The following is a 13,325-nucleotide window of genomic DNA, read 5'->3' as shown; positions in this document are numbered from 1 at the left end:
CCCTACACCACCATAGTGGGGAGGGTATTATGCGTTTGTGCAGATGTTTGTAACGTCCAAAAATATTAGTCTAGCACCCACCTTAAAGTATACCGATCGACTTAGAATCACTTTCTGAGTCGATTAAACGATGTCCGTCCGTCCGTCCGTCCGTCTGGTTGGCTGGCTGGCTGTCCATGTAAACTTTGTGCGCAAAGTACAGGTCGCAATTTTGAATATATTTCGATAAAATTTGGTACATATAATTTTTTCGGCATAAGGACCAAGCCTATTGAAACTGGCTGAAATCGGTCCATTATTTCATATAGCCCCCATACAAATGACCTCCCGAAATTGGACTTTATCGGTCATAAATGTTTATTTATATATGTATCTACACAAATTTCGCTCCAAATAACTTTTATACATACGAAATTCATGTCACCAAATTTTATTACGATCGGTGCATAATTAGTCATAGCTCCCATATAAGACCCGCTTCCGAAAATCACTTTAACGTGCATAAATCGCTTAAAAATGTTGGTATACACACAAAATTCAACATAGTTAACTTTAATATAGACATAAATCACACGACCTAATTTTATGGTGATCGGTCCATAATTGGTCATAGCTCCCATATAAGGCCCACTTCCAAAAATCACTCAAAAATATAAATTATTGATATTTTAAAAGAAAAATATTTTTACTCATTTACTTGGTGTAGGGTATTATATGGTCGGGCTTGACCGACCATACTTTCTTACTTGTTGATCATAAATATGATTGTTTAAACGCTTATTGATCAGAAATATGATTGTTTAAACGCTTATTGATCAGAAATATGATTGTTTAAACGCTTATTGATCATAAATATGATTGTTTAAACGCTTATTGATCAGAAATATGATTGTTTAAACGCTTATTGATCATAAATATGATTGTTTAAACGCTTATTGACCATAAATATGATTTTTTAAACGCTCATTGATCAGAAATATGAGTGTTTAAACGCTTATTGATCAGAAATATGATTGTTTAAACGCTTATTGATCATAAATATGATTGTTTAAACGCTTATTGATCATAAATATGATTGTTTAAACGCTTATTGATCAGAAATATGAGTGTTTAAACGCTTATTGATCAGAAATATGATTGTTTAAACGCTTATTGATCATAAATATGATTGTTAAACGCTTATTGATCAGAAATATGATTGTTTAAACGCTTATTGATCAGAAATATGATTGTTTAAACGCTTATTGATCATAAATATGATTGTTTAAACGCTTATTGATCAGAAATATGATTGTTTAAACGCTTATTGATCAGAAATATGATTGTTTAAACGCTTATTGATCAGAAATATGAGTGTTTAAACGCTTATTGATCATAAATATGATTGTTTAAACGCTTATTGATCATAAATATGATTGTTAAACGCTTATTGATTAGAAATATGATTGTTTAAACGCTTATTGATCAGAAATATGATTGTTTAAACGCTTATTGATCAGAAATATGAGTGTTTAAACGCTTATTGATCAGAAATATGATTGTTTAAACGCTTATTGATCATAAATATGATTGTTAAACGCTTATTGATCAGAAATATGATTGTTTAAACGCTTATTGATCATAAATATGATTGTTTAAACGCTTATTGATCATAAATATGATTGTTTAAACGCTTATTGATCAGAAATATGATTGTTTAAACGCTTATTGATCAGAAATATGATTGTTTAAACGCCTATTGATCAGAAATATGAGTGTTTAAACGCTTATTGATCATAAATATGATTGTTTAAACGCTTATTGATCATAAATATGATTGTTTAAACGCTTATTGATCAGAAATATGATTGTTTAAACGCTTATTGATCATAAATATGATTGTTTAAACGCTTATTGATCAGAAATATGATTGTTTAAACGCTTATTGATCATAAATATGATTGTTTAAACGCTTATTGATCATAAATATGATTGTTTAAACGCTTATTGATCATAAATATGATTGTTTAAACGCTTATTGATCAGAAATATGATTGTTTAAACGCTTATTGATCAGAAATATGATTGTTTAAACGCTTATTGATCATAAATATGATTGTTTAAACGCTTATTGATCATAAATATGATTGTTTAAACGCTTATTGATCAGAAATATGATTGTTTAAACGCTTATTGATCAGAAATATGATTGTTTAAACGCTTATTGATCATAAATATGATTGTTTAAACGCTTATTGATCATAAATATGATTGTTTAAACGCTTATTGATCAGAAATATGATTGTTTAAACGCTTATTGATCATAAATATGATTGTTTAAACGCTTATTGATCATAAATATGATTGTTTAAACGCTTATTGATCAGAAATATGAGTGTTTAAACGCTTATTGATCATAAATATGATTGTTTAAACGCTTATTGATCAGAAATATGAGTGTTTAAACGCTTATTGATCATAAATATGATTGTTTAACGCTTATTGATCTTATTGATCATAAATATGATTGTTTAAACGCTTATTGATCAGAAATATGATTGTTTAAACGCTTATTGATCATAAATATGATTGTTTAAACGCTTATTGATCATAAATATGATTGTTTAAACGCTTATTGATCAGAAATATGATTGTTTAAACGCTTATTGATCAGAAATATGATTGTTTAAACGCTTATTGATCATAAATATGATTGTTTAAACGCTTATTGATCATAAATATGATTGTTTAAACGCTTATTGATCAGAAATATGATTGTTTAAACGCTTATTGATCATAAATATGATTGTTTAAACGCTTATTGATCATAAATATGATTGTTTAAACGCTTATTGATCAGAAATATGAGTGTTTAAACGCTTATTGATCATAAATATGATTGTTTAAACGCTTATTGATCATAAATATGATTGTTTAAACGCTTATTGATCATAAATATGATTGTTTAAACGCTTATTGATCATAAATATGATTGTTTAAACGCTTATTGATCATAAATATGATTGTTAAACGCTTATTGATCATAAATATGATTGTTTAAACGCTTATTGATCATAAATATGATTGTTTAAACGCTTATTGATCATAAATATGATTGTTTAAACGCTTCTTGATCATAAATATGATTGTTTAAACGCTTATTGATCATAAATATGATTGTTTAAACGCTTATTGATCATAAATATGATTGTTTAAACGCTTATTGATCATAAATATGATTGTTTAAACGCTTATTGATCAGAAATATGATTGTTTAAACGCTTATTGATCAGAAATATGATTGTTTAAACGCTTATTGATCAGAAATATGATTGTTTAAACGCTTATTGATCAGAAATATGATTGTTTAAACGCTTATTGATCATAAATATGATTGTTTAAACGCTTATTGATCATAAATATGATTGTTTAAACGCTTATTGATCAGAAATATGATTGTTTAAACGCTTATTGATCAGAAATATGATTGTTTAAACGCTTATTGATCATAAATATGATTGTTTAAACGCTTATTGATCATAAATATGATTGTTTAAACGCTTATTGATCAGAAATATGATTGTTTAAACGCTTATTGATCAGAAATATGATTGTTTAAACGCTTATTGATCATAAATATGATTGTTTAAACGCTTATTGATCATAAATATGATTGTTTAAACGCTTATTGATCAGAAATATGATTGTTTAAACGCTTATTGATCAGAAATATGATTGTTTAAACGCTTATTGATCATAAATATGATTGTTTAAACGCTTATTGATCATAAATATGATTGTTTAAACGCTTATTGATCAGAAATATGATTGTTTAAACGCTTATTGATCATAAATATGATTGTTTAAACGCTTATTGATCATAAATATGATTGTTTAAACGCTTATTGATCAGAAATATGAGTGTTTAAACGCTTATTGATCATAAATATGATTGTTTAAACGCTTATTGATCATAAATATGATTGTTTAAACGCTTATTGATCAGAAATATGATTGTTTAAACGCTTATTGATCATAAATATGATTGTTTAAACGCTTATTGATCAGAAATATGATTGTTTAAACGCTTATTGATCATAAATATGATTGTTTAAACGCTTATTGATCAGAAATATGATTGTTTAAACGCTTATTGATCAGAAATATGATTGTTTAAACGCTTATTGATCAGAAATATGAGTGTTTAAACGCTTATTGATCATAAATATGATTGTTTAAACGCTTATTGATCATAAATATGATTGTTTAAACGCTTATTGATCAGAAATATGATTGTTTAAACGCTTATTGATCATAAATATGATTGTTTAAACGCTTATTGATCAGAAATATGATTGTTTAAACGCTTATTGATCATAAATATGATTGTTTAAACGCTTATTGATCATAAATATGATTGTTTAAGCGCTTATTGATCATAAATATGATTGTTTAAACGCTTATTGATCATAAATATGATTGTTTAAACGCTTATTGATCAGAAATATGATTGTTTAAACACTTATTGATCATAAATATGATTGTTTAAACGCTTATTGATCAGAAATATGATTGTTTAAACGCTTATTGATCATAAATATGATTGTTTAAACGCTTATTGATCAGAAATATAATTGTTTAAACGCTTATTGATCAGAAATATGATTGTTTAAACGCTTATTGATCAGAAATATGATTGTTTAAACGCTTATTGATCATAAATATGATTGTTTAAACGCTTATTGATCAGAAATATGAGTGTTTAAACGCTTATTGATCATAAATATGATTGTTTAAACGCTTATTGATCATAAATATGATTGTTTAAACGCTTATTGATCATAAATATGATTGTTTAAACGCTTATTGATCAGAAATATGATTGTTTAAACGCTTATTGATCATAAATATGATTGTTTAAACGCTTATTGATCATAAATATGATTGTTTAAACGCTTATTGATCATAAATATGATTGTTTAAACGCTTATTGATCATAAATATGAATGTTTAAACGCTTATTGATCATAAATATGATTGTTTAAACGCTTATTGATCAGAAATATGATTGTTTAAACGCTTATTGATCAGAAATATGATTGTTAAACGCTTATTGATCATAAATATGATTGTTTAAACGCTTATTGATCATAAATATGATTGTTTAAACGCTTATTGATCATAAATATGATTGTTTAAACGCTTATTGATCATAAATATGATTGTTTAAACGCTTATTGATCATAAATATGATTGTTTAAACGCTTATTGATCAGAAATATGATTGTTTAAACGCTTATTGATCAGAAATATGATTGTTAAACGCTTATTGATCATAAATATGATTGTTTAAACGCTTATTGATCATAAATATGATTGTTTAAACGCTTATTGATCATAAATATGATTGTTTAAACGCTTATTGATCATAAATATGATTGTTTAAACGCTTATTGATCATAAAAATGATTGTTTAAACGCTTATTGATCATAAATATGATTGTTAAACGCTTATTGATCATAAATATGATTGTTTAAACGCTTATTGATCATAAATATGATTGTTTAAACGCTTATTGATCAGAAATATGATTGTTTAAACGCTTATTGATCATAAATATGTTTGTTTAAACGCTTATTGATCATAAATATGATTGTTTAAACGCTTATTGATCATAAATATGATTGTTTAAACGCTTATTGATCATAAATATGATTGTTTAAACGCTTATTGATCATAAATATGATTGTTAAACGCTTATTGATCATAAATATGATTGTTTAAACGCTTATTGATCATAAATATGATTGTTTAAACGCTTATTGATCATAAATATGATTGTTTAAACGCTTCTTGATCATAAATATGATTGTTTAAACGCTTATTGATCATAAATATGATTGTTTAAACGCTTATTGATCAGAAATATGATTGTTTAAACGCTTATTGATCAGAAATATGATTGTTAAACGCTTATTGATCATAAATATGATTGTTTAAACGCTTATTGATCATAAATATGATTGTTTAAACGCTTATTGATCATAAATATGATTGTTTAAACGCTTATTGATCATAAATATGATTGTTTAAACGCTTATTGATCATAAATATGATTGTTTAAACGCTTTTTGATCATAAATATGATTGTTTAAACGCTTATTGATCAGAAATATGATTGTTTAAACGCTTATTGATCAGAAATATGATTGTTAAACGCTTATTGATCATAAATATGATTGTTTAAACACTTATTGATCATAAATATGATTGTTTAAACGCTTATTGATCAGAAATATGATTGTTTAAACGCTTATTGATCATAAATATGATTGTTTAAACGCTTATTGATCATAAATATGATTGTTTAAACGCTTATTGATCATAAATATGATTGTTTAAACGCTTATTGATCATAAATATGATTGTTTAAACGCTTATTGATCATAAATATGATTGTTTAAACGCTTATTGATCATAAATATGATTGTTTAAACGCTTATTGATCATAAATATGATTGTTAAACGCTTATTGATCATAAATATGATTGTTTAAACGCTTATTGATCATAAATATGATTGTTTAAACGCTTATTGATCATAAATATGATTGTTTAAACGCTTCTTGATCATAAATATGATTGTTTAAACGCTTATTGATCATAAATATGATTGTTTAAACGCTTATTGATCAGAAATATGATTGTTTAAACGCTTATTGATCAGAAATATGATTGTTAAACGCTTATTGATCATAAATATGATTGTTTAAACGCTTATTGATCATAAATATGATTGTTTAAACGCTTATTGATCATAAATATGATTGTTTAAACGCTTATTGATCATAAATATGATTGTTTAAACGCTTATTGATCAGAAATATGATTGTTTAAACGCTTATTGATCAGAAATATGATTGTTAAACGCTTATTGATCATAAATATGATTGTTTAAACGCTTATTGATCATAAATATGATTGTTTAAACGCTTATTGATCATAAATATGATTGTTTAAACGCTTATTGATCAGAAATATGATTGTTTAAACGCTTATTGATCATAAATATGATTGTTTAAACGCTTATTGATCATAAATATGATTGTTTAAACGCTTATTGATCATAAATATGATTGTTTAAAAGCTTATTGATCAGAAATATGATTGTTTAAATGCTTTTTGATCAGAAATATGATTGTTTAAACGCTTATTGATCATAAATATGATTGTTTAAACGCTTATTGATCAGAAATATGATTGTTTAAACGCTTATTGATCATAAATATGATTGTTTAAACGCTTATTGATCATAAATATGATTGTTTAAACGCTTATTGATCAGAAATATGATTGTTTAAACGCTTATTGATCAGAAATATGATTGTTTAAACGCTTATTGATCAGAAATATGATTGTTAAACGCTTATTGATCATAAATATGATTGTTTAAACGCTTATTGATCATAAATATGATTGTTAAACGCTTATTGATCATAAATATGATTGTTTAAACGCTTATTGATCAGAAATATGATTGTTTAAACGCTTATTGATCATAAATATGATTGTTTAAACGCTTATTGATCAGAAATATGATTGTTTAAACGCTTTGTAACGATTCTATGATTGGGTGTTTTATTTTGGGAACGGTGCTACCTAATATATCGGCCGTGCTCGTCGGTGGGGTGGATGATTTGTTCCCAAATAATTATAATTTAAAAGCTATTTGAATCAATTACACAGACTTTACTTTAGGTAGCAAATCTATATAATTTAATGAATTCACAATGTAAAATAGAAGTGGTAAATGATTGAAGTGTAGCCTAAGATGGAACTTGCTACACTGTGCCTAAGCCCTCCCTCCATGCTGACAAAAATCAGTGTTGGCTGTCAGCCCAATAACAAAAATAAAAAAAAACTAACTTAATCTACCTTTTATACCCCATACCATTAACTTCACTTTTCGTAAATTAAAAAAAATTTCAAAATTTCATGATTAAATCATTATAATATGAATTTGAAATTTATTAACATTTAAAATAATATGTGTTATTTTTAATATTTATTATACTAAATTATAATTATAAAAAAAATAAGAAAAGGTCACGATAAGTTAAATAATATTTTATATTATTGAAATATTTAAGATGTCAAAATTCATGACATGTAACAACTATATGTTAAAATATTAAAATGTGTTTGGTCGTCTTTTTGAATGTGTAGTATTTAAAATAAATTCAAAATGAACAATATTGAATTATAACAAACAAATTAAAGAATGTGGCAACCCTTGTTGCAATTTATAATTGGATAAAAAAAATTGAGTGAATTTAGTTGTTCATTTTATATTATTTTGTATTATTATTTATGTACTATAATTAATTGTGAGTGTTTTTTTAATATGGTTGATAAATATGATAACCAAAAGGAAATAACAACACACTTACATTTGTTTAAGTCCAACGAAGTCAGCAGGCGCCGGATGACAGTAGACGTTTGCGAATATTATTTAAATTTGCTCAATCACAATTAATATAAGAGAGTTTGAATTAAGTTTGTATGTATGTGTGTATGTATATGAGTGTGGGTTGTGGATTGTGTATTAAATGAATAGTTAAATTTTCATCTAATACAGTTTCCACATTATTGTATATGAGTTGTTTATGTTTCAAATAGTAGTGTTAAATATTTAATTTAGTGTAGTATAGTTTTAGGATATTTTCAAATTTTAATAAAAGTTATCTTAGGTGACCATATAAATTTTAACAATTCAAATTTAAAACAAAAATGATAATTTACAACACAATTTAACAAAAAAAAATAAGATTTTAGAAAATTAGAATTTTAGGAATATTATAAACTAATGAAATCAAAAATTTAGAATTTATGAGCAAAAATTTAGAATTTTGAGTTTAATTTGATAGATTTAAGCTATATGTATTTAAAATTTCCGTTTAACTGAATATGAATATGTAACCGAAAATTATTATTTGATACCAAATGTTTGTGTTGTGAATAATTTATATTCACGTTTGTTTAAAAATATGGACCTGGTCACCTTAACAGACAATTGTATTCGTATATGAGAAGATATAATATATTTATTGTTCAATGGTTTTTTCACTTCTTCTATCGTTGAAACTTCGGATCAAAATGATCTTATATGAACGGGTTCACAATGTTAATGTTGAATCACTTGAATCACACAAACACAGAATTGAATGTTGAATCTTTTGATATTGTTCCAAAGCTCACGATTTAAAGATATGGTCAGCTTTAACACCAAATGTCTTAAATTGCACTATATTCAAAAAATAAAATTACCATTTTACAATAAAATCTAGCAAATAACTGAAATAATGACCTCACCTTAATTAGAAAAAAATTCTAAAGCGAAATTTTTAGCTTCAATTATTTTTGTGACCGACACAGTTTAAAGAAAAATTTCAAATTATGAAAAATTTTATATTTTTAGACAAATGAAAAGCAAAGGTAACTCAACAAAACATAAAAAAAATTAAAAAAAACTAAAATCAATTGAAGTAATTTGGTTCAAACAGTAGAATTTTAATACAGCCAAAGAAAAATTTAGTAAAACCTAATGCAAATGTTTAATCATTAAACAAAATAATAAAAAAATAATAAATTTCAACGAAGTCACCCTCACAAAACAGATGAAATGCAAAGCTCGCTGCAGAATTTCATCTGAAAAAGGTGTCAATCTTGTATTTCAGAATTTTGTAATTGCAAGAAAACTCATATCCATATATCTTTTATATGGTATATTCCAGTATAGTCGCCATCAACATCCTCGAGTTCATAGTTCACGTTGCCAATTCGCCTTTTCACAATAGCCTTTACACCCGTAGGTGCAAGTTTAGCATTAAAATTATTCGCTAATGAACTTTGGGTGAAATTTCGACGTATCACAGTTTGACCAACATTTAACTCACGTTGTCGGGATCTTAAATTGTAGGTTTTTACATTCTTGTCATAAGCCTCCTTAATTTTCTTCCGGATGGAGTCACGTAATAGTGTAAAGTTGTCTTGTCTTTCCAATTCTGTATCCGTTTCCGATAGAAGTTTTAAGTTGCGCAAAATTTGGTAGTCTTGCCCATGCGTTATCATTGTTTGTCCGAACAAAAGTTCGTAAGGAGTTCGGCCTGTTGTTTGATGAATGCTACTGCGGATTGCACAATTAACACTTGGTAAGTATTCATCCCATTTGCGTTGATCATTTCGTACATATGATCGCAATGCCTCGTTTATAGATCGATTAACCCTCTCACTGGCATTCGATTGAGGACTGTGAACAGCGGTGAACTGATGTGTAATACCAAATTTGTCAACTAACTTCTTAAAATCGGTAGATTTAAATTGACTTCCATTGTCAGAAATAATTATTTCAGGAACACCAAAACAAGTGAATATTCCTGAGATATTCAATAATAGGCTTTGTTATAAATTTCTTCAATGGTTTTAAAAATGTAAATTTCGTAAAATGGTCCAAGATTATTAAAATTCCTATGTTGCCATTCCTTGTACGTGGGAAAGGTCCAATTAGATCAATATATAGACGTTGGAATGGTCTTTCTGTATCTATCATTTGACCCATAGGTGGTTTGAGTGCGTTGGTTGGTGCTTTAGAAGTTTTGCATAAAGAACAATTCATAACATATTCTTTTACATCAGTGACTAATTTTGGCCAGTAGAAAAATTTTCGAACACGATGTACAGTTTTGGCAATGCCACCATGAGCTGCATTTGGTACGTCATGTAATGCAAAAATCACTTCTTTACGAAGTTCTTCTGGTACATAAACTTTCCAACTATCCGATTCGTCAATGTTTCCTGATGTGAAATTAGTCCTCTTGTAGATAAATTTGTCAACCACTTTATAATCGATTAGTTCAGATTTTGAAAATTCGTTTCTCAACCGTGTATAATCAGGAGAGTCAAAGGCTTTGGAATTTAAATCAATAGACGGCAATGTTTGTATCTCAATTTCGGCTACAGTTGTGTCATCATCAAAGGCGCGCGACAAGGCATCTGGCACAACATTATCCTTACCTTTTCGATGTTCTATGGTAAAGTCGAATCCTTGTAATTTCAGTGCCCATCTGGCCAATCGTCCGGATAGATCCTTCTGTCTCATAAGCCATTTGAGACTGGCGTGGTCGGTGATAACTTTGAATTCATGGCCTTCAATATACGCTCTAAATTTTCTAATAGCTAAAATTACCGCCAAACACTCCAGTTCCGTAATTGAATAATTTCTCTGAGCTTTGTTCAACTTTTGTGACATGAATGCTATTGGCCTTTCGATTCCATTGTCGTCTAATTGGGCTAAAACTGCGCCTATACCTACAGTACTGGCATCACATTGGACTATAAATGGCTTGTTAAAGTTCGCGTGTACCAATATGGGTGCTGTAGTCAACTTCTCCTTAATGGTTTCGAAGGACTTTTGGGCATCATTCGTCCATACAAAAGTTTTCTTTTTCGATAACAATTCTGTCATAGGAAATGTTACAGTGGCGTAATCATCGATAAATCGACGGTACCAACCGGCCATACCGAGAAACTGGCGGAGTTGTCGAACTGTTTTTGGCACCGGAAATTGAGAAATGGCATTAACTTTTCCGGGATCAACTTTCAATGATCCTTCCCCAACAACATAACCCAGGTACTGGACTTGACGAAGACAAAAACTGCTTTTCTTAACGTTTATTGTTAAATTTGCTCTTCGAAGTTGTGCAGCCACCTCATGCAAATGTTTTAGATGTCCTTCAAAGTCTTCCGAAATTATTAGTAGGTCATCAAGATAAACGAAAACGTTTGTTTTTAAATTAAACGGAATGACCTGGTCCATCAGTCTACACATTGTTTGTGGTGCGTTACACAATCCAAACGGCATCCTTGTAAATTGGTACAAAGGCCGATTAGGGATTGTGAACGCTGTTTTAGGTCTCGAGGCTTCATCCAATTTAATCTGCCAAAATGCATCTTTCAAATCCACCTTGGAAATATAATAAATTGGAGGAAGTCTCGAAATAAGTCCGTCTATGTTTGGAATCGGGTATGCATCTTTTGTCGTCACGGAATTCAATTTTCGACTGTCCAAACAAAAACGTACCTTACCAGGCTTTACAATTAATACACCAGGAGATGACCAAGGTGATGTAGAGCACTCTTCGATTACACCTAACTTCAACATCCGATCTATTTCGCCACATAACAGTTTTTCTCGCGCTGGTGATATAGGGTAATATCTCTGTTTAATCGGGGTTGCGTTGCCAGAATCGATATTATGCTCCAACAAGGTGGTACATCCTAGACCATCGCGTTCGGAGTTAGGAAAACAATCAATTACTTTCTGTAATTGTTGTTTCTGCGTCAATGTTAATGGAATTTTGTTCGGATCCTCATCAGTAACAATTTCATTTACGGATTTCATTGTGACAATTTGGATTCCATACTTTTCCCAGAAGTTTATGCCACAAATAATATTTTGGGTAATTGATGGAATCAAAAGGAACTCAACTGATTCATTTTGGCCATTATATCCTATATCAAGAATTACAGTTCCGGTACAATGCTGACTTTGACCGTCGGCGGTCTTGACATTACCGAAAGAATGTTTATAATTTTCAAATTCAACTATTTCAGAACATAATTCTCCCCCAATAACGTTGACATTAGCGCCACTATCAAGCAAAGCAAAATAATTTCTATCTCGAATCTTCAAACTAATGTAAGGTCTATTATCATTTTCCTTATTTACCAAAGAAGATATGATATGTTTTCTGAAATTGTTTCTCCTCTTATAAAATTCACGTAATCTTTTTAACGACCTGCTGGTTTTTTGTTCAGTATTAGGTTCATTAAAAATTCTATCTCGAATGCGATTATATTCCTCCAAGCGAATGTGGTATGGTCGCTGCAAAGGATGAACCAATGATTCGTCCTTTTTCACAGTAAATGGAATATTGTCTTTTCTAGTTTGGTTTGTCATGTCAGGGATATTGGACTTAGCAGGTGGATTATCATTTTCAGGTACAGTATTCGATGGAATAGAATTTAGTAATTTTGTTTCGGATGCCCGTCCTTCTTCGTACGGACATCCCTCAAGCCGTTTCCCCGCTTTTGACAACACTTGGGACATTTAGGTTTAAAAATATTTTTCGCCCCACAACCGTAACAAAATATAGTCCGAGGTTCTAGGCAGTCTATGAAACTATGCCCAACTTGGTCACAACCACGTTTATTTAAATTTGTAATTGACATATCCTTAATAAATTTCTCGTGTCTTCGAACTGCACGTCTTAAATGGGAAACTCGAG

This window comes from Calliphora vicina, chromosome 4 (genome assembly GCF_958450345.1).
Source record: "Calliphora vicina chromosome 4, idCalVici1.1, whole genome shotgun sequence".
In the NCBI taxonomy this organism is placed as follows: domain Eukaryota; kingdom Metazoa; phylum Arthropoda; class Insecta; order Diptera; family Calliphoridae; genus Calliphora; species Calliphora vicina.
This window is presented reverse-complemented; position numbering follows the sequence as displayed.